At 43.6% G+C, this 21,777-nt stretch overlaps 1 long non-coding RNA gene across 6 annotated transcripts; it reads left to right on the top strand.

The window, feature by feature from the left end:
- Positions 1-198: 198 nt before the first annotated feature.
- Positions 199-20,819, top strand: LOC136338632 (uncharacterized). Of its 6 annotated transcripts, none has more exons than XR_010731991.1 (7): positions 199-335; positions 4,206-4,447; positions 12,478-12,590; positions 15,421-15,511; positions 15,700-15,755; positions 18,986-19,218; positions 19,536-20,819. It is a non-coding gene; the product is annotated as an uncharacterized lncRNA (long non-coding RNA). The 6 variants fall into 6 exon arrangements; XR_010731992.1 differs by having other exon boundaries at positions 12,478-12,679; XR_010731995.1 differs by lacking the exons at positions 12,478-12,590; positions 15,421-15,511 and adding an exon at positions 18,201-18,359.
- Positions 20,820-21,777: the final 958 nt, after the last annotated feature.

The following is a 21,777-nucleotide window of genomic DNA, read 5'->3' as shown; positions in this document are numbered from 1 at the left end:
CTTTGGGTCTTATTTATCCTAAAGACAGAAAGAGAGGTATCTGGAGAAATTACTACCTGAGATCACTCACACACCGGTTAGTGAAATAGGCATGGCTCAAACCCGAGTGCCCTGCCTGCTCAGTTGTTTTATTTTTAAATATTATTTATTAATTTTACAGAGGGGGGAGAGAGGGAGAGAGGGAGAGAGAGAGAGAGAGAGAGAGAGAGAGAGAGAGAAGAGGAGCTGGAAACATCAACTTCAACTCCCATATGTGCCTTGACCTCACAGTGCAGGGTTTTGAACCGGCGACATCAGCGTTCCACATCGGCGCTTTATCCACTACGCCACCACAGGTCAGGCTGCTCAGTTGTTTTAAAACGAGCCCACAGTTTACTTCACTGTTCACTGTATCTCCACTGTATAGTGGTTATATTAACACACAGAACAAAGTTTACTACCTGAAGTGTGGCCTCTAAGGGATAGATTCTAAACTTGAAAGGGGGGCGGGCATAGGAATCCCAGCTTAAACAAGTCACTTTTATTCCTGTTTTCAAACTTGTTAATGGTGATTTACTCAACGAGAAACAAAAAGTAGAGCAAATTAAAACTTTGGGGGTTCCTTAAATTCTCAAAATCCATCATTTGCATGCTTTTTGGTCTTTTGATCTGATTATGGGAATCAGAGCACCTATCTTTTTTTTTTTTTCTTGTGACAGAGACAGAGAAAGAGTCAGAGACAGGGACAGATAGGGACAGACAGACAGGAACAGAGAGATGAGAAGCATCAATTCTTTGTTGTGACACCTTAGTTGTTCATTGATTGCTTTCTCATATGTGCCTTGACTGGAGGGCTACAGCAGACCAAGTGACCCCTTGCTCTAGCTCAAGCTGTTGAGCTTTGCTCAAACCAGATGAGCACACACTCAAGCTGGCAACCTCGGGGTCTAGAACTTGGGTCCTCCGTGTCCCAGTTCTCTGCTCTACCCACTGCACCACCACCTGGTCAGGCTACCTATATAATTCTTAAGAGGCCAATCAATAGATTATGATCTGCTTCCCCAGTCAGAAAGTTCCTCAAAGGCAGAATCTATTTTTTAACCATTTTTAAACTGCATCTAGCAGAGTCCAGATCAAAGAAGGGAATCAGGTTGTTGTTTTTTTGTTTTTGTTTCTGTTTTTAATGGAAATAAACACCCCCACTACCAGGTTTTGCATGTAGACTTTCCCAACGACTTAAGGTCCTTATTTCTCTCCCATCCTCCATTGCTATTTTCTGTACTGAACAAGTTAAGATTTAACTGTGGTATATCCCTAACACGACTTAAAAACTAAGGCCTCTCAAAAAAAAACAACAAAAACTAAGGCCTCTCTAGTCCCAATAAGATGTAATAAAACAGGAAAAAGCCACTGGACTTAAAAAAAAAAAAAGCTTTAATCCACTCTTGGTCCTTTCTGGTCATTTCAATAACCATTCCTTAAGAGTCATTTGTGAAAAGACCTAAGAAACTTAGCTTTCCTACTTTGGCTACAAGATTGCTATAACCATTAAATGAGATAATATATATAAAGGCATTTTATATGTAAAGTATATGTATATCTTTAATGCTATGCATTGTTACTATTAAATTACTAGAGTAATTTAAAACTTACCTGGGTTATTAAAAAAAAGTTAGGTCACTAACACCTTTAAGCACTTGGTCGGAAGTGTATGGAGCTCATTCCCTGTAAACGTCTACAGTGATTGGCTGGAACCTCCCTTGGGAAAGCACGGGGAGACCTCCTAATCAGTCCAGAGATTTGGGTTTGGTGGGGACGCATTTAGAATTTATCGTTCCGCCTGACCTGTGGTGGCGCAGTGGATAAAGCGTCGACCTGGAAATGCTGAGGTCGCCGGTTCGAAACCCTGGGCTTGCCTGGTCAAGGCACATATGGGAGTTGATGCTTCCAGCTCCTCCCCCCTATCTCTCTCTCCTCTCTGTCTCTCTCTGTCTCTCTCTCCTCTCTAAAATGAATAAATAAATAAAGAATTAAAAAAATGAATAAATAAAAAAATAAAAAAGATAAAAAAAGAATTTATCGTTCCAGTTACCTCTGTGAGTCCCTGCTTCACTGAATTCCTTCACTTCACAGATTAGTTTATACCCCAGGGCATATTTTCCCATTCCACAGGGATAAAGTTTCTTTTATCTTGTTTTTCTTGGGTTTGTTTTTGGTCTTGTTTGATTTGTTGAGGGAACCCAAATACCTAAAACACCTAGACTGCATAAAGCTTAAAGTACATTGTTACTACTACCAACTCTATATGGGCTTAGATGGAGGAAGGCATTGGCAGGAAGGGGAGAGAGATCAGAGAAGAAATGAAAGAAGTCAATGTCAGCTGTTGCATCATCACCAGCAAGTATCATCCTGTGGACAGTGCCTACTGCTAAGAAGGTGCAAGGGATGCTCTCTGCCCCTTTGGTAATACTTCAGAGAACTCTGTGAACTACTAGGGCTCAATGGTTAAAATGTGATTAATCCAGATAGAGAAATCTAGAGGTGTTTTGCATTTTTTTGTAGTATATCTATAGCTTAGAAACTCTTTTTTTTTTTTTTTTTTTAATTTTTCTGAAGCTGGAAACAGGGAGAGACAGTCAGACAGACTCCCGCATGCGCCCGACCAGGATCCACCCGACACGCCCACCAGGGGCGACGCTCTGCCCACCAGGGGGCGATGCTCTGCCCCTCCGGGGCGTCGCCATATTGCGACCAGAGCCACTCTAGTGCCTGAGGCAGAGGCCACAGAGCCATCCCCAGCGCCCGGGCCATCTTTGCTCCAATGGAGCCTCGGCTGCGGGAGGGAAAGAGAGAGACAGAGAGGAAAGCGCGGCGGAGGGGTGGAGAAGCAAATGGGCGCTTCTCCTATGTGCCCTGGCCGGGAATCGAACCCGGGTCCTCCACACGCTAGGCCGACGCTCTACCGCTGAGCCAACCGGCCAGGGCAGCTTAGAAACTCTTGAAACGGACACAATTAATATGAAACATCTGGTCATGTTAAGAAATTGAAATAGAGACCTGACCAGGCAGGGGAGCACTGAATAGAGTGTTGACCTGGGATGCTGAGGACCCAGGTTCGAAAGCCGAGGTCGCCAGCTTGAGTGCGGGCTCATGTGGCTTTAGTGTGGGATCATAGATATGACCCCATGGTCGCTGGCTTGCAGCCCAAGATTGCTGGCTTGAGCAAGGGGTCACTGGCTCGACTGAGGCCCCCCAAACTAGGCTCATATGAGAAAGCAGTCAATGAACAACTATGAGTTGATGCTTCTCATCTCTCTCCCTTGTGTGCTGTCTGTCTGTATCTCTTGCTAAAAAAAAAAAACTGGAATAGAAAGTATATTTAGTTACTATTTTCCTTTATTCATTCCCAACTAAGACTTAGGGTTGCTCAAGATTATATTTATTGAAGGTTAACTATTACTTTTCACTTCTCTTGAAAGAGCCTTATATTCCATTAAAAGAAACCTGAATGCAAAACGGGTGCAGAATATAGATTTTACTTCTTAATCCTTAGTCAAAGGTTTCTTTGAAAATGTTGAAGGTATCATTCCTTTGTTCACCATAGTTTCCCTTCCCCCCACAACCCAAACTGTAATCTTTACCTTGAGAGTGTATTTGACTCCTTCATTTATATGTTATTTTTAAATTTTTTATTTATTGATTTTAGAAAGAAAGGGAGAGAGAGAGAAACACCAGTTTGTTGTTCCACTTATTTATGCCTTCATTGGTTGACTCTTGTATGTGCCCTGACCAGGGAACAAACCTGCCTACAAGCTTGTTGTACTGGAACAACACTCTAACCAACTGAGCTACCGGGCCAGAGCCTATAGACCAGGGGTCGGGAACCTATGGCTCACGAGCCAGATGTGGCTCTTTTGATGGCTGCATCTGGCTCGCAGACAAATCTTTAATAAAAAAAAATAATAACATTAAAAATATAAAACATTCTCATGTATCACAATTCATTCATTTCCTACCGCTCATGTTCATGGTTGTGGGTGGCTGGAGCCAATCACAGCTGTCCTCCGGGACAACACCAAATTTTTATTGGATAATGTGTAATGTACACAGGTCGTTGTATGGCTCTCATGGAATTACATTGTAAAATATATGGTGTTCATGGCTCTCTCAGTCAAAAAGTTTCCTGACCCCTGCTATATACTGTATTCTTTATCGTTGTCTTTTAGGGTTCTAAGAAAAACCTCACTGGTGTAGAAAACCACTGTTGACTCGAGGCAGGTTAATTGTGGTTATCTTTTACCATGTTCTGGGCAGCTTATCAACAAACCACACATGCCAAGCAAGGAAGCAAAACCAATTGAAAGGCTCTCCGTCAGCTTTCCAATGTGCAAAAGTTGAAGATCAACAGAGGGGACAAAAACTCACAGGAAGTTCGTTAACAAGGGATAAACAGCTTGCAGGACATAAGGTATGTTGTGTTTGTAACTTCTGTGGCAATTCATGTCTTTTTGTGTGATCCTGTTTGTTTTACCTTGTGGTTTGGGGCCTTGTTTTGAACTCTGTAAACTTTAGGATAATTTAGAGAGCTTTTAAATATCAATATCTGGGTCTCTTACCCAAAGATGCTGATTTAATCGGCTTGGGGAGGTGGCTCTGGGTATGAGTGTTTCCCTGGGTGAGTTTTATGTGCATGCTAGGGATATGTGATATAGAGAAGGCTTCCATAGGATTGCTAGGATATTTGAAGTATTTAGTGTATGTAGTATAAGGCATAAAAGCAATGTAGGGAGTCCAAATATAATTTGTTTATGGTTGCCTGACTGTAAACAAATTGGTAGTGGTGCAGTGGATGGAGTGTCCACATGGAATGCTGAGGACCCAGGTTCAAAACCCCAAAGTCTCTGGCTTGAGTGCGGACTCTCAAACTTGATTGCAGGGTCACTGGCTTAAGCTTGGTATTATATACAGATATGACTCCATGGTCTCTGGCTTGAGCCTAAAAGCCACTGGTTTGAAGGCTAAGGTCACTGGCTTGAGCCCAAGGTCACTGGTTTGTGCAAGGGGTCACTGGCTCAGTTGGAGCCCCTTCGGGTGCAGGCATATATGAGAAGCATTCAATGAACTAACAAAATATCACAACTCTGAGTTGATGCTTCTCATCTCTCTCCCTTCCTGTCTGTCTGTCTGACTCTTTCTTTCCTCTCTCTTGCTTAAAAAATTTTTGTTCATGGTTTAACAAAGATTCTCTCAAATTATTGTGAGTTGAAGTGATTGTTATATGATAAAGAATAGAATGTACATTATGTTGTATCGTGACCACAATGAACTACCCAGAGACCAGATGCTCCGAGGGCCTGAGGGGAGGCAACAGCCCTGGTCAGCAAATCCAAAGACTGAGGCCCTGTCCGCAGCTTTACTCAGATATTTATTAGCCAGTACAAATAATCAAGAAAACAGATAGAAGAACTTTTCAGGGGGTGAAATAAAGGACAAGGAACATGCTGACTCCTAATCTCTGTGTTGAGAGCCTAAACATTTCTGTTGCTGAATCTTATCCTGCTGTTTTGCTGTTTTCAGCACAGAGTCAGAGAGGCCCCTGGACTCTTGTCAGCTCAGAGCCTTTGTCCTAAGGCGCCTCTCTGCCTCTAATTGTTTACCCTGACTCTTCATATTTTCATAGTATATTCCTACAATATTGAACTACCTGGAGAAAAATGTTTATAATTGGATCGATAAAGTACTATAGGCATGGTCCAGCTGCTTGGGCATTGAAATTTGCATTAATGCATTCACACCACTAAATATTCCTAGTTTCCTTTGATATGTTTCATTTTACTATAGTTAGGATTTTTGTTGCTTTATTGTAGACCTTTTCTTTCTTTTTTTTTTTTCTGTATTTTTCTGAAGCTGGAAACAGGGAGAGAGAGTCAGACAGACTCCTGCATGCTCCCGACAGGGGTCCATCCGGCACGCCCACCAGGGGGCGATGCTCTGCCCCTCCGGGGCGTCGCTCTGTTGCGACCAGAGCCACTCTAGCGCCTGGGGCAGAGGCGTAGGAGCCATCCCCAGCGCCTGGGCCATCTTTGCTCCAATGGAGCCTCGGCTGCGGGAGGGGAAGAGAGAGACAGAGAGGAAGGAGAGGGGGAATGGTGGAGAAGCAGATGGGCGCTTCTCCTGTGTGCCCTGGCCGGGAATCGAACCCGGGACTTCTGCATGCCAGGCCGACGCTCTACCACTGAGCCAACCGGCCAGGGCTGTAGACCTTTTCTAAGTGCTCTATGTACATTTCGAAATCTAGAACTCAAAGTTAAATATAAAACTAATAATGGCCAGACCTATGCTGAGTTCAGAAGCTGAGTGTACAGGGGCCCATGATAATGTGACAACAGAGTTCAGAGACAATGTTAGAGAAAAGCCATTTTTTGCTACTCTACAACAAACACCATGCTTGGTTCTGGAGAACCTGCCTCGGTCTACTGCTGGAAATGCCAATCAAAGTGTTGGAGCCGGCAATGGATTCCAAGTCATCTGAACAGTGCCTGTCCCAACAAAGAACTCAGGAAAATGCTACAATCTGTTAGGGAACAAAGACTCTAAACCTAGGCGCCACCTCAGTTCTTTGTAGTCTCTTCCCTTTCCCCATCCATAACTGCTAGTCAGGGTTCCTGAAGGAAAAGGACTCAAAGGGCAGAATTCAGTAGAGTTTAAGCAAAGGACTGTGTTCAGAGGTGAAGGCAGTTAAGGGACTCAGTGAGGTCTGTGAGATGCCCAGAGACTGGCAAAGGGAGAGGACTGTAATACCTGAACCCAGAAAGAGCTGCAGCTGTGGAAAAGGAACCACCTAAATGGATGTGTGGCCATAAGTAAAGGAGAGAATTCTGTGACCCCTGCCCCCACCCTCCAGTCTGTTCCTGAGGCCTCCTGTCAGCAGAACCCAAGGCAAAGACTGTATAGATAGATGTTACAGTCTATAGAGTCTGCCACCCTTCAGGGCACGGAGCAGGGCAAAGAAAATGGGTCTATAGCGCAAAGGGAGAATAACAGCGTAATTACTGAGTTTTGCCTCTTTTACTTTCTAAACCTTTCAAATTTGTCCTCTCCTCTCAGTGCTTACTACTACCACTGAACACAGGCTCACAGTGTTCATGTTCCCTTGATCTTTTACTTTCTCCACTCTGATGGCCTTTTCGTCCTCTAGCCTTCAGTCATGCACCTCTTAGATTCATCTCTCCTCCTCCATGCTGTCGCTAGAATGATCTAAAATGCAACTTTCCATTAGTGCATATTACCAACTTAAATTGTTATTTATATATGGAGACCTTCTAAAATCTTAAATATGTTTGCTTTCCTTAGAAAAGGGGAAGCAAAAGTTACACTGAATGTGGAGGTGTATACACTTGAGGTTGTTTGGTTTAAAAATGTACTATTTGAATAAATGAAGTAAAGCTCATTTGGGGTTCCTTAGTGGCTAAAAGCCCCAAGAACATTTAGTTATAGTGTCTTCCCTGAACAAAATAAAGTAGTTGAGCCAATTAGAATTGACCCTTAGAAATAAATGGAAGTGATAAGGACAGCCTCTTCTTCTTTTATAGCAGCCTTGGAGGAACTGGACCGTCAAGGTGTAGGCTTTGTTTTTTGAATGGTGAAGATGAGAAAAATTTACTTTAAAAAGGATAAGCCCTGATCATAGGCTAGGCTTGCTGGGATTGGCCTTTCCCACCCTTTGCACTAAAGGATTCTGCTTAAGACCCACTTAAGGACACACTGTAGCTCAGCGATTGTGAGATCAGATGCTGGAGCCAGACTGTCTGGGCTTGAAGCCTAGCCACTCACCACTGAGGTATCCTGAACAAGCTGAGTAACTTAATTTCTATAGTTGAATTTCCTCATCCATAAAATGAGGATCACACAGTATCTATCTCTTAGTTTTGTTGCAGGGATTAAATGAATTACTGCACTTACAGAATCTGGAAGATATTAAGCCCTCAATAAGTGCTACATGTTACTATTACTCCAGCTTCCCCTGGTCCTCAGAGGAGCCAGGCTTCTGCCCGACAGGGGCCACTGTCTTCTGCCAGTCACATAGCTCTTATGCAATACTTGGGATCTTGAGACCTGTAACTGGAGAGAAGGGAGACAAGAAGTCCTTCCTTCTCTGCCTACTGACATCTACTAACTAAACTGACACCTCCCTAGTAAATGGACCTCTGCCTTGAGAGTTGAACGATTGGCACTTGCTTTGGTTTTCTCGCACAGTCGAGTTCAAGAAAGAGAGCAACACAGTGTTTTTCTTGATGAAATGGGTCTGAAAAGATAGGTATTAAATTACAGCAACAAGCCCTTGGAAGGTTTTCTAACTTGATGAAAAGCAAGTGATCACCATAGACTCCTGTGACCTAGTTTTTGTGCACAGTGCCAATGGGCTGTGAACCAGATCATAAAAAGACATGCAGAAATAATGACTGAATGTCTCATGTTGTGATTTGTCTTCAGAGTAGAGTTAGCTTAGACTCTTCAGTATTTATGCTTTCCAAGACAAAGACACCCTCTCTTATGTCTTTATTTGTATGATTTTGATAAGCACCCAACACATTTAGGTGAAGGAAGTATTATTCAAGTGATGGGATGAAAATGAGCTGGGCTGCACCTGTTGAAGTAGGTGTCAGAACCAAAGCCATGAAGCACAGCTGGCCTTCTGTGCCCCTCCCCCACTCAGTGAGCTCTGAGGGCCTTTGTTGAGCCCAATTTGAATCTACTGTCCTATAAAATCCGGTTTTAGCTCGTAATTAAGTCCCGGCTACATGATTTGGCTTCCATTTAACCTCTCTTCCCTCAGTCTTCAACATTTCCTAGTTCACTACCTTCACGCATACCTTTGCTAAAGCAGTTCTTTCTCCCTATAGTATTTTCTGTCTTTGTTTGCTCTGCTCACTCACTATCCTTACTCATTCTGAGATTTTTCCAGTTCCAGAGAAGCAACACTGAACTGCTAGTTCAGGTGAAACATTCTTGAAATCCAATTTCTCATATCCATGACTCCATCTTAGCCTTTACTGAATCATGTAAATGAAATGATCTGTTTATCCTGGGCCCCAGGAAGCATACCTTATTCCTTCCTTATCTCCAGTGTTCAGAATAGCGAGTAGAATAAAAGGAGGCATTAAATGCCTGATGAACTGATAACCTGTATAATTGTACAAGTAGAGTTACACAGTTGGCCCTCTGAAAAAGAAAACGAAAGAAAGATTTGTCTGATAACACATCGTGTCCACTTCTTCTGGAAATAATAAATATCATAAAGCAAAAAGATATTACAACCCATAATAACATTTTTTTAAAAAGGGCTGAAAGAGAGGAAATTAAATTATATATATTTGGTGTTTGAAAATATTAAAAATATAACAGGATTAAATACTTTTAAAAATGTCCTCAAGGACCATATTCCTTAACTATTGCTATTTATAACAGCAGTGAGCCAGGAGGGCCTGATGCTCAGGGGGGACCTGGAGCTGTTCTGTATAGTGACATCGTTGGGGTCAGAGGCAGGAAAAGCCCCAACAGAGAAGACTGTCTTTGGAATATTTCAGCAGGACGCTATTGGCTTTTTATATGAAATTGCCCTTTTCGTTGCAGGATATATACCATTCCTAACCTCCTCCTGCCAAATGGCAGTAAATCCCAAAGGCACTGTGACCACTAAAAATGGCCTGCACATTTCCAAATGCCCACTAGGGGGCTTGCACCACTTCAATGACTGTTTATCACATATTGACTAATCAACACACTTTCAGACTAATGTGGTGGAATATCACATGGTGAAAATAGTTTCTCTTCTTCCCAGGCTGCTTGGCTCTCCTCACCCAGAGTCCTCCCCCTTCACCCACTGAATCAGTAGAATTCCTTGTTCCAGGATGGCCAAGAACAAAGACACCTGTTTCTGAGTGGCATTTTAAATTAAAGCTGAAAAAGTAGGATTTTTAGTATAAGAAGGGCAGGTTTCTCAAAAGAGGAAATGTGTGTTTTTTGGTTTTTTTTTCTATTTTTCTGAAGTTGGAAACGGGGAGGCAGTCAGACAGATTCCAGCATGCACCCAACCGGGATCCACCCGGCATGCCCACCAGGGGCAATGCTCTGCCCATCTGGGGTGTCACTCTGTTGCAACCAGAGCCATTCTAGCGCCTGAGGCAGAGGCCATAGAACCATCCTCAGCGCCTGGGTCAACTTTGCTCCAATGGAGCCTTGGCTGCGGGAGGGGAAGAGAGAGACAGAGAGGAAGGAGAGAGGGAGGGGTGGAGAAGCAGATGGGCGCTTCTCCTGTGTGCCCTGGCCGGGAATCAAACCCGGGACTCCTGCACGCAGGCTGACGCTCTACCACTGAGCCAACCGGCCAGGGCCAATTTTGTGTTGAATTTTATTACTTGATTATGCAAGCTTAGCTTTTGGGTCCTTTCTGATAGCCTCATGGTTCATTCTGTTGCTTAGAAGCTTTGCATTGTGCTCTTTGTTTCTTTGTGTTACTTTCCAGTGAAAAAACGTGTTGGTAGCTTGAATAGTATCTATGCTTCAGTTATGTAAAATATTAAGAGAGAAGATTCCGTATACCTCTTAATCATATCAGTGTGTTCTACAGGTAGAGACTGCTGAGATCGGAATAGAACAGAACGACAGTTGTGAATACATTTCTTTGTTTTTGTGTTTTTTTTGATCACTTCATTCTGTAAGTAACAAAAACACATGAAGCATAAAATTCTAAGAACTAACTTTTAAACTGAACATTTAAAAACCAAGAAAAAGGTGAGCTGAAAATCAGATATTAGACATTGAGCATGCCAAATAACTTATTTCTTGCACTTGTAAGTACTTTTTCAAACAGGTTAAAAACTGATAGGAAGCTCTTGGTAAATCTTATCAGTCATTGCAAAAATTATGTAGCTTAACCCATCCTAATCTGGCAAAGACTTAAAAGGTCTAAATTTCTAAAAGCATTAGGGGATGTTTTTTCTTTCTTATTTACTAAATATGCTGTATATGAATCATTTTTGTTGCAAAAAAATCCAGAGTTAAGATATCTTTCTATTCACTTAATACTAAGTACATTTACAGCCCAAAAAGAGATGGTTGCTTAAGCTGACACTGTAGAACGTTGCAGGAAGTGTTGATTAGAATTTGCACATTTGCTCAGAGTCTGTGAATTCCAAGCAGGTTTACTTATGGGAAGTAGCAGCTCCTCCACAATTGTTCAGCTCTGGATCATGGCCACCTATGTCTCCTAAGTGATGACTGCTGTTAATATTTTGGTATATATGCTTCCTGTCTTTTCCTCTTTTTATATACATATTTTTTTAAAGGGTACTTTTTTTGTTTTGTTTTGTTTTGTTTTTTTATTTTTTATTCATTTTAGAAAGGAGAGAGAGAGAGAAGGGGGGAGGAGCAGGAAGCATCAACTCCCATATGTGCCTTGACCAGGCAAGCCCAGGGTTTGGAACCGGTGACCTCAGCATTTCCAGGTCGACGCTTTATCCACTACGCCACCACAGGTCAGGCCTCATATACATATTTTATTATTTTATTTTATTTTACTTTAAATGAGATGAGGGGAGATAGACTCCTGCATGCACCTCGACTAGGATCCACCCAGCAATCCCTGTTTAGGGCCAATGCTCTGCCCACCTGGGGCCAATGCTCGCAACTGAGCTATTTTTAGCTCCTGAGGCAGATGCTCCAGGAGCCATCCTCAGTGCCTGGGACCAAATGCCCTCAAATCAATTGAGCCATGGCTGTGAGAAAGGAAGAGAAAGAGAGAAAAAGAGAGAATGGGGGAAGGGGAGGGGAGAGAAGCAGATGGTCTCTTCTCCTGTGTGCCCTGACCTGGAATCGAACCTGGGACTTCCACACACCGGGTCGATGTTCTACCACTGAGCCAACTGGCCAGGGCCCATATACATTTTTTAATTTGCCAAGTTAATCTCATAGTGTACTTGCTATTTCATAATCCTTTTTCATTAACAGTGCATTATAAATTTAAAAAATATGTTCAACCATATTAGATAATCCATCATCTAGCCATAACATAATATATTAAACTAGTTTCCTAGTGTCAGACATATAGGCTGTTTCCAGTTTTTAGCTATTGTATATTGTGACTAGCAATTTTGAACTTAAGTCTTTGGGTACATCCTAATTATTTCCTATAGGTAAATTCCTAAAAGTAATATTATTGGGTCAAAAGGCAAATATTTTTAAATGATCACATGTAATTCATTGCCAACAATTTGGTTCATATTTTTAGTTTTGTGTGTGATTAATTTATATATTAAAGTTATTGTGTTATATATGGGGATGTATTGAAGGATTTTTTTTTTTTTTTAGCGTGAGAGAAAGAGAAGGAGGGTCAGACAGGGACAGACAGACAGGAAGGAAGAGAGATAAGAAGCATCGACTCATAGTTGCAGCACCTTAGTTGTTCACTGATTGCTTTTTTCTATGTGCCTTGATTAGGGGCTCCAGCTGAGCCAGTGACCCCTTGCTCAAGCCAACGACCTTGGGCTCAAGCCAGCGACCATGGGATCACATCTATGATCTTACGCTCAAGCCAGCAACCCTGTACTCAAGTTGGTAACCTTCAAACCTGGGTTCTCAGCACCCCAGGCTGATGTTCTATTCACTGCGCCACCACCTGGTCAGGATGTATTGAAGGACTGTAAGCAGGAGAATGATGTGATCTTATTTTCATTTTAGAAGGATGACACTGGCTGCCCTGTTGAAACTAAGACTATCAGGGAGCAAGCAGAGTCTACTTAGGAGTCTATTGCAGAAACCCAGGAGAGGGATCAGGGGCTGACAGCAGGGGGCAGCAGTGGAGGCAGTGAGTGATGATCAGTCAGATGATGGATACATTTTTGCAGGCAAACAAACTGAATATGGAGTAAGAAAGAAAGGAATGCAGATTAACTACAAGTTTTGAAGACCTGCGCAGTTGGAAGGGTGGTACTGACATTAAGGGACAGGGGAAAGGCTGTAGGTGGAGCAGGTTTGGGGAGAAAGAAGAACGGGAGTTTAATTGGGAGGGAGGGAGTTTGAGATGTTTATTAGATATCCAGCTGGAGGGGTCCAGTAATCTGTTGGATATATGAATCTGGAGTTCGGGAGAAACAGGCATTGAAAATGTAAACTTGAGAATCACTGGCATGTAGATGATAGTTAAAGCCAAGAGGCTGGGTTAGATTACCAAGGGCGTGAGTACAAAGAGAAGAGGAAGCAAACGCTAGGGATGGGGTCATCCCATCGCGGAGAGCATTTACCATCCACCAGGCTCGGTCTGTGTGCTTCACAGAGATTACAGAATGGGCATTTCATTTCCAAGTCAGCTCCCTGAAGGGATACTATCATTCTCGTTTTACAGAAGAGGAATCCGAGGCACAGATAAAGTCAGTAAAGCAATAATTATTTCCCAATATGAGTTGATGAAATAAGTTTTAACTCCCTTTTTGGATAATGCAAACTTATTTTGAAACAGATCATGTGAACTTTTTCTGTACAGCCTTCATCTGTCGTGTCTCAAAAAACCTTAGTAGTTACACATTCCAGTTACACTTTAAAGAATCAGCATGAGTCATCTGTTCAAAGGTGCTTTTCTTTCCAGCTGACCACACATTCTGGGAAAGAATATTGAGCAGAGACCAGAAAAAAAGAGAGAGAGAGAGAATGAGAAAAGGAGAGCCACTTGTAACACTCACAATTTCTTACAGGCAGTGTCTTTATTTGCTTTCCCATGTCTCTCCCTCAAAGGACTGTGCATTCTGTGGATAAGAGATAGGCAAGGGTGGAATTGGGGCAGATTCCTAAGCAGGCCTGGGCCGAGCTGGCAGCCCTTGTCCTAAGGCCAGAGCTCAGGAGGAGATGAAGGGATGGGTCCCAGCCTTGGAGAGCATCTTCTAGCTAAAGCTGATCTGCTCAGCCTGAAGGGCAGAGAGGGCATCTTCCATGTGAATTGGGTGAGAGCTAGGACACGGATCTTTATTTGTTGCTTTTAAGTTTTGTTGAGTTATAACTGATGCACAGTAAAGTGCGTTTATTTGGGAGAAAGAAAAGAACCATGCATTCTTTAATTATATTGAAAGGTGGGAGAGTTAATAAAGTTAACCACCTTACCCTATAATGGATTTAGAATATCTTGACAGGACACATTCTAAGGTTATGCGTCGCCCTTCACAGAAATGTGTGTAAGACAGGGAAAGACAAAAAGCACAGTGGTAGTGGGTTAATCATTACAGAAGGCTTCCAGAAAAAAAAAAGTTTTTTTAATTGTACCCTGGTACCCTGGAGATTGTTGAATCTCGGGACAAGGACGCGAGTGAATGAACGGCTGTGTGCTCTCCTGCCTTCTCCTCTTCCTTGGAAAAAGGGTTCTTGTGAAAGGGGAGTGGGTAGGAAAACTTGGAAAAGGTTTTTTTTTTTCCAGATAGATTACTTTTAAGAAGAAAAAAAATGGAAGTTGAGGATCTGGAAATAAAATTTTCTCTGCCCCCAGTGCTCCTTAAAAAGCCTTCTCATACTTTTGGGGGTTTCTGTAGCTCCAATTGTAGACTACAGTATTAAATAATTTCAGCTGGGAAGAAAGAGAGAGAGAGAGCTTAAATATCAAAGGTGACTGCAGAGGCATGCCTCTATTGAACCCAAAATATGAGACAATAGATAAATACATCCATTTACCTACATACCAGAGAGCAGCATGACCTTGAATAACAATGTCAGGCAAAGCAGAACCCAGACTGAGCTTAGAGATATGAAAAGTAGTAAAAAACCAAAAAGGTTTCCTTTAAGGTCATGTTCATAGCAAGAAAGAAAACAAAGACTCTGGGGAGAGATGATGTAATGTTAAAAAGATAACAGAAAGCCCTACTAACCAAAGCCTTATTTTTTCCATTCTTCTTTCAATGAGTACCTTCAAATGGAAAGGGTAAAGGAGTAATGACAGGGGGGAACCTGCATACAAGGAAAGTAAGAAATACTTTAGTTAATTTACTTATTTTAATGAATTTGTTTTTATGCCCAGATAAATTGTAATCTGAGATATTTAGAGTTTATTATGTTAACCATGCAACCATAGTTAATCTTAGAAAATACTTTTATGAACAGAAAGTCATGTTAACTTTTTACATCTGGGAATCTGTTACTCAACTTAAGACCTAGGCTTGCCTGACCTGTGGTGGGTACAGTGGTTAAAATCTTGACCTGAAATGCTGAGGTCACCAGTGTGAAGCCCCAGGCTTGCCCAGTCAAGGCACGAACAAGAAGCATCTACTACTGAGTTGATGCTCCTTGCTCCACCCCTAGCCTTTTTCTCTCTCTATCCTCTCTCTAAAAACAATAAATAAAGTCTTTACAAAAAGAGTACATTAGTTAAAAAACAAAAAAAAAGCCTGACCTGTGGTTTTACAGTGGATAAAGCATTGACCTGGACGCTAAGGTTACCAGTTCAAAATCCCGGACTTGCCTGGTCAAGAAACATATGAGAAGCAACTACTACAAGGTGATGCTTCCCGCTCCTCCCCACCCCTATCTTTCTCTCTAAAATCAATTAATTGAAGGAAAAAAAAAAAAAAAGACCTAGGCTTTGTACCTTTTTTTCATTTAAAATTACAGTTGATGCGTTGAACAACATGAATTTGAATTGTGTGGGTTTTTCCAATAAATACCTAAACTGTTTTCAACTTACAGATGGAATTCACAGATGTGGAGCCATGTTGCCAGAAAGAGAGAAGAGCTAGGTACGGGTAAGCACCAGAAGTCTCTCTATATATACATGTACTGATCCAAAACTGGCTTCGTTTAACTGTTTGCAAAGTTGTGCTTTTCTAATAAGGGATCCCAGACATTAATGTTTCACTATGGAATGCTACAAGAAATCTTGGGAAGTAAAGAAAGTTAATTTAGAAGTCTAGTCGCAGATAGATGTAGACAACCTGCTGTGGTTACTGCCATTGTGGGCCTGGTTTTCTAAACAACTTCTAAGTTTTGACGCAGGTGCTGACACTTTTCCCACACCCTTGGGCCCTCTGACTTTCACTTGGTTAAGCATGTTGCTGTGGATGCTCATGGAGAACAATAAATGTTGACAAAAACTTCACAAGTTCATTAGCAGATATTTTTTTTTGTATTTTTCTGAAGTTGGAAACAGGGAGGCAGTCAGACAGACTCCCGCATGCGCCCGAATGGGATCCACCTGGCATGCCCATCTGAGGCATCGCTCTGCCACGACCAGAGCCACTCTAGCGCCTGGGGCAGAGGCCAAGGAGCCATCCCCAGCGCCCGGGCCATCTTTGCTCCAGTGGAGCCTTGGCTGCAGGAGGGGAAGAGAGAGACAGAGAGGAAGGAGGCGGGTGGAGAAGCAGATGGGCGCTTCCCCTGTGTGCCCTGGCCAGAAATCAAACCTGGGACTCCTGCACTCCAGGCTGACGCTCTACCACTGAGCCAACTGGCCAGGGTCAGCAGAGTTTTTTGAGAGATGGGAATTCAAAACAATTTTTTTATTAATGTGCAATTTTTCGTTTAGCTAATTTCTGCTAAGGTGTTATGTGTGTGTGTGTGTGTGTGTACAAAAAAATAGAAGTGTTACCAAACAGTAAAATATCTAAATAGTTGTAGATTTCTACAGTACAATAAAGGACAACATTAGCAGTGGAGTTGAGATTACTCGACAGTCTTAGAGTAGCACTGTGACAGCTCTCCGAAACCTTCAGTGCGGGAGGTGAAGATGGATGCCCCAGCTTAAGAAGAGAGAGAAGGAAGTCACCCTTCCTTTGCCTGTTGTTCTGTGGGTGCCCTCAGTGGGTCAGATTGGGGGATGCCCTCCCTCACGAGTGAGGGTATATCTCTTTCCTTAGACTACTGAATCAAAAGCTAATCTCTGACAGAAACATCCTCACAGACACAGTCAGAAATAACGTTTTACCAGTTCCCTGGGCATCCCTTAGTCCAGTCAAGTTGGCATATAAAATTAACCGTCACAGAGCCCTTAGGTCAGGTGACTTACAGCTCAGTGATCAAAGATGCTAACTGATTGGCCTCCAGTGTTCACTTGAAGGTCCGTTGCCCTCAAGTACCAATCTAGGTATTTACTAATCTCCTTTGGTTGCAAGGGGGGCAAAACAAACAAACCTGATTCTGGTGATTTCAGCAAAAATGCATTCCATTCAAAGTATGTGAGGTTGCTAAAGGAGGCCCGAAGAACGGGTCTCGAAGAAGCTGGGTGGCCCGCCAGGAAGCAGGTCTCTTTTGACACTCTTGGCTGGGACACGAGAACTTTGTCTCCCTGTTGGAGAGAGAGTCTGGTTGGCTGAGTAGAGGTCATGTGCCCGGCCCATGGCCGTGCCAGGCCTGAGAGGCAGGATTAACAGAAGAAACCTCCAGACTTCCTGAGAGTGAGGCAGGCACATGAGTTTTTACCGAGACTCTGTTCTGTTGGAAAACGATTACCCAGGTAGACAGCAGGGTGCTGCTGGGAAGTGGGAATGAAGGCTGGGGATTAAGAAGTGCCAGTGTGGGTCCTGGCCGGGTAGCTCGGTTGATGAGCGCGTTGTCCCGACATGCTGAGATTGCAAACTAGATCCCCGGTCAGGGCACATACAAGAATCAACCAGGGATGGCATGAATGAGTGCAACAAGTCAGTGTTTCTCTGTCTCTTTCTGTCTTTCTTTCCATCCCCCCTTCTTCTCTCTCTAGAAATCAATAACTAAAAATAAATATTTTAGAAAGCCAGTGTTCACCACTGAGAGCAAAAAGTGTGATCGTCAAAGCCCACGAAGCTATGATGAGTCTGTTGAATTCATGTGTGCTGATTTATTTTCCTTTTTTCAAATTGTTAGATGGCTTCCATTTTATTTCTTTCCTGCAACAAATAGACCTAAGCATATACATCTAAAATATCTTCTTAGGACTAATTGCTGGGTCTGGAATTTTGGGGTCAAAAGATAGGACACGAATACTTTTACTTTCTTCGTTTTCTGTTTTACTCAAGTTTCCCATGGACTCTGAGAATAGGCCTCTAATCATGGCTGGCTGGCTTGTCAGTGCGCAGATAATTTCCCCGTGAAGGTCACCCTGTGGAAAGCTCTCTGTGGGTCGTACCAGGAGCCTGTGTGCTGCTGAGGGAAAACACACCCTTGAGAGCTCTCCTATTCCCTTCTGACTAACATATTTCATATCCATTGCTCTCCAGATGAAATAAACTGCAAGGTCACTGCTCAGGTCGGCTGATCCACATGTCATAGGAAGGAGGGCAGCGTTTGCCTGAGAGATCTGTGGGCAGTGGGCGTGTCTGCAGTGGGCATATTCAGCACCTGGGATGATATACCCACCTCCCTCTTTTCCACACCAGGTCTCTCCAGAAGCTGGGTCCCGGGGAAGCAGTGGTTGCGTTATGACCTGGGGAGGGCACTCCACCTGGGGAGGGCACTGGCTGTGAGTCCTGACCCACATCTCCTTGAGCCAGGCTCTTCTGACTCCAACCTCGACAAGACGAGCGTCCCAGATTTCTTCAGAAGGCTTTCATTTCAGTGTGAGAGAATTGGACAATTCTCCCCCCACCCCGCCCCCACCCTCACACCCATTCTCCACTTCCACACCCAGCTTCACCAGAAGGTCTACTTCTTGGGTCGATTGCCAACTTGGCTGGACTAAGTCACAGGGTGCTTTGTTTTATCATTACCCATATGTCAGTTTTTTCCTCGCGGCCAGAGCACACAAGATTGCAATGCCTTGAAATGAGGGACTGCCTTGCCTTAATATTTCTATGGCATTTTACACACTGCCCTGCTCACTCAAGCTACTCAATCAGTATTTACTGACTGAAGCCTTGGCCCTGTTGGCTCAGTGGTAAAGCATCGGCCCTGTGTGTGGATGTGCCGGGTTCGATTCCCGGTCAGGACACACAGGAGAAGCCCCCATCTGCTTCTCCACCTCTTCTCCCTCTCACTTCTCTCTCTCTCTTTTCCTTTCCTGCAGCCATGGCTCAATTGGAGTGAGTTGGCCCCTGGCACTGAGGATGGCTGCATGGTCTGTCTAAAGCACTAAGAAGAGCTCGTTTGCGTAACAACGGAGCAACACCTCAGATGGGCAGAGCACTGCCCCCTAGTGGGCATGCTGGGTGGATTCTTGTCAGGGTGCATGTAGGAGTCTGCCTCTGCCTCCCCTCTCTCACTGAATTAAAAAAAAAATTACTGACTGAATATCCTTAGGTAAGTGGAGTAGTTCTTGAACTTCTTTGGGGTCTCAGACTCTTCCGAGTTGTGTCTAGGGTGCTGGGAAAGGTGCACTCTCCCTAGAAATAGTCAGGAGCCCCAGTGTAGGGGGGGGGAGTTCTGAAACCCTGGGGCAGTGGCACAGTGTTCTCGAGGAAAGAAACAGGCCTGGTGCAGAGGCCGAGGGGACAGACCTACGCTCCCTCTGCACGCTGTGTGTCAGCCACGGTGCTCCAGCCATGGGGCCTTTTTCCATTTCCTTTAAGAGTCCTTCAACAAAGATTCCTCTGGGTGTGTTTCTTCCCTCTCCACAGAACATCCACTTCGCCTCTACCTACTCACTTCTCACCCTGCGGATCTCAACTTGTCAGTTCCTCACTGACAGCGCAGAATAGCCCGACACTGCTGTTAGAGCACCATGTACATACAGCTCTCCTAGTTTTCTTTTGAGGAATCAGGAACAAGTTTGTTTGTTTTTTTAGAGAGAGTCAGAAACATTGAGCTGTTCCTGTATGAGCCTTGACTGGGAATCGAACTGGCAACCTCTGTGCTTCCAGAAGATGCTGCAACCACCTGAGCTATTCAGCCAGGGCTTCAGAAACAAGTTTTTTATTTGTTCATTTCTTGCATCAAAGTACTAACTCTTCAATGGCTTGAGACTCTGCTATTGTCCTTAACTACCACACTGTTAGTTTTACAGAGGCCTACCCATTCCTCTTGTTTCTTGTTGTCATCAACCTCACTTAGGCTATCTGGGGTTCAGCCTAAAGAGCTCCACCAACTTGACAGTCTCATCACCGTTGGATGCAGGCACACAGCAGTGGGCTCGGCGCTCTGAGGCTCTGGCCGCTTCTTGAGCTGTGTGCTAGGCCTCGCGGATGAGGGCGGTCTTCAGTGCCTCTTATGAAGCCTTGCTATTACTATCCCTTCCACCCAGGTCCTCGGCCACGGCTGTCTGTGGGTCACAGGTGTGGCCGAGTCTGGAGTGTACCCACTCTGCCACAGGGAAAAAACACTGGAAGTGTTGAAGCCATCTGGTTCTCATACAGAAAGCTTTCTGGAGGCCAAAGTCCATACCAACAAGGGGGTAGAGCTGAAAGCACCCCAAAGAACGGTAGCTGGAGTGGCAATGGGGTTCAGAAGCCTGCCTGACCTCTCCAGGCAGCTTTTCAATGATATGGTCCAATAATTCTTTTGTTGAAACTGTTTCGGCATTTCCCCCTACCCTTTATACTCATGAGAGAAAGCAGCCTAATACACTTTGGAAGACACTCATGGATTTATATTTCTTCTCATTAGATCATTTACATTTTGCCAAAGCTATAATTTATATACTTCACTCACTCTGCCTGCCCCAGAGACTGCTAGGTTCCTGCTCAGAACCTGTTGTCCTTTTTCTCTTGGTAAGAAAATTCAGGTTTCGATTAGGGTATGTTTCCTATATATACTGGACGTTTCCTATATACCTGGATCAAAGACCACATTTTCCACTTTCCTTTGCATTGACGTGTGGCCAGGTGACTAAGTTCTGGCCAATGAGATAAAAAACAAAAATGTCTTCTAAGTCCTGCAGGAAGGATGAGAAAAGTGCTGACTCAGCTGAGTCTTGTACCACAAGGTGACACTGAGGAAGTGAGGGCTTCCCTGGGGATTGTGGAAACATCTCAGACTATTTGCTTTTGGACTTGTTTTACATGAAAGAGAGAACCTTATGGTTTCAAACACTGTTATTTTGGATTTTCTGTTATCATGTGTCTGAACCTAATTATAATTGACTCAGAGTTTGAAACATATACCCAAAGATTCAGTAGAACCAGTACTCAACTTTATAGATAGCAACCTTGTGACTCATCAGGGGAAGACAACATTGCATGTATCAGAACTTACATAAAGGGGAGGTTTCATCTGAGTTAACCTCTATTTTGTCTAGACTGGAACCTGACCAACTTTTATTGATTCAAATCCTTAACACATCCAGGCACTGAGGGAAGCATAAAAGTGTTTACTACCTGACATAACATACGTAGTTGAATGTCTTGCAGGCCCCTCAGATTTAGAGTCTGAGACTGGAATTCATCTTGCTTGTCTCAACCACCAGTACCACCATGTCGACTTCTCCCGTTTGCCTTTCAGTAAGTGTTCAGTTGAGTTCATATCCATCTACCTACCTGATCACGCCAGGAGCCCTGGCCTGTCTTTGACACCTCCGTTTCTATATCCAGGTGTATGAAATCTGTGAGGTTTTCTGGGTACAATGTTAACCTCCCTCTAGAGACTGAAAGCCCAGTGAGGACAGACACAGTTTTGTTTTGTTTTTATACAGGGACAGAGAGAGTCAGAGAGAGGGATAGATATATAGATATGGACAGACAGACAGGAACGGAGAGATTAGAAGCATCAATCATAAGTTTTTCATTTTTGACAACTTAGTTGTTCATTGATTGCTCTCCCACATGTGCCTTGACCATGGGCCTTCAGCAGACCGAGTAACCCCTTGCTCGAGCCAGCAACCTTGGGTCCAAGCTGGTGAGCTTTCACTCAAGCCAGATAAGCCTG

The sequence above is a fragment of the Saccopteryx bilineata genome, chromosome 1, assembly GCF_036850765.1.
Source record: "Saccopteryx bilineata isolate mSacBil1 chromosome 1, mSacBil1_pri_phased_curated, whole genome shotgun sequence".
NCBI classification, from domain to species: Eukaryota; Metazoa; Chordata; class Mammalia; order Chiroptera; family Emballonuridae; genus Saccopteryx; species Saccopteryx bilineata.
Note: the sequence above shows the minus strand (reverse complement) of the source record. Positions and strands in the feature narration are given on the sequence as shown.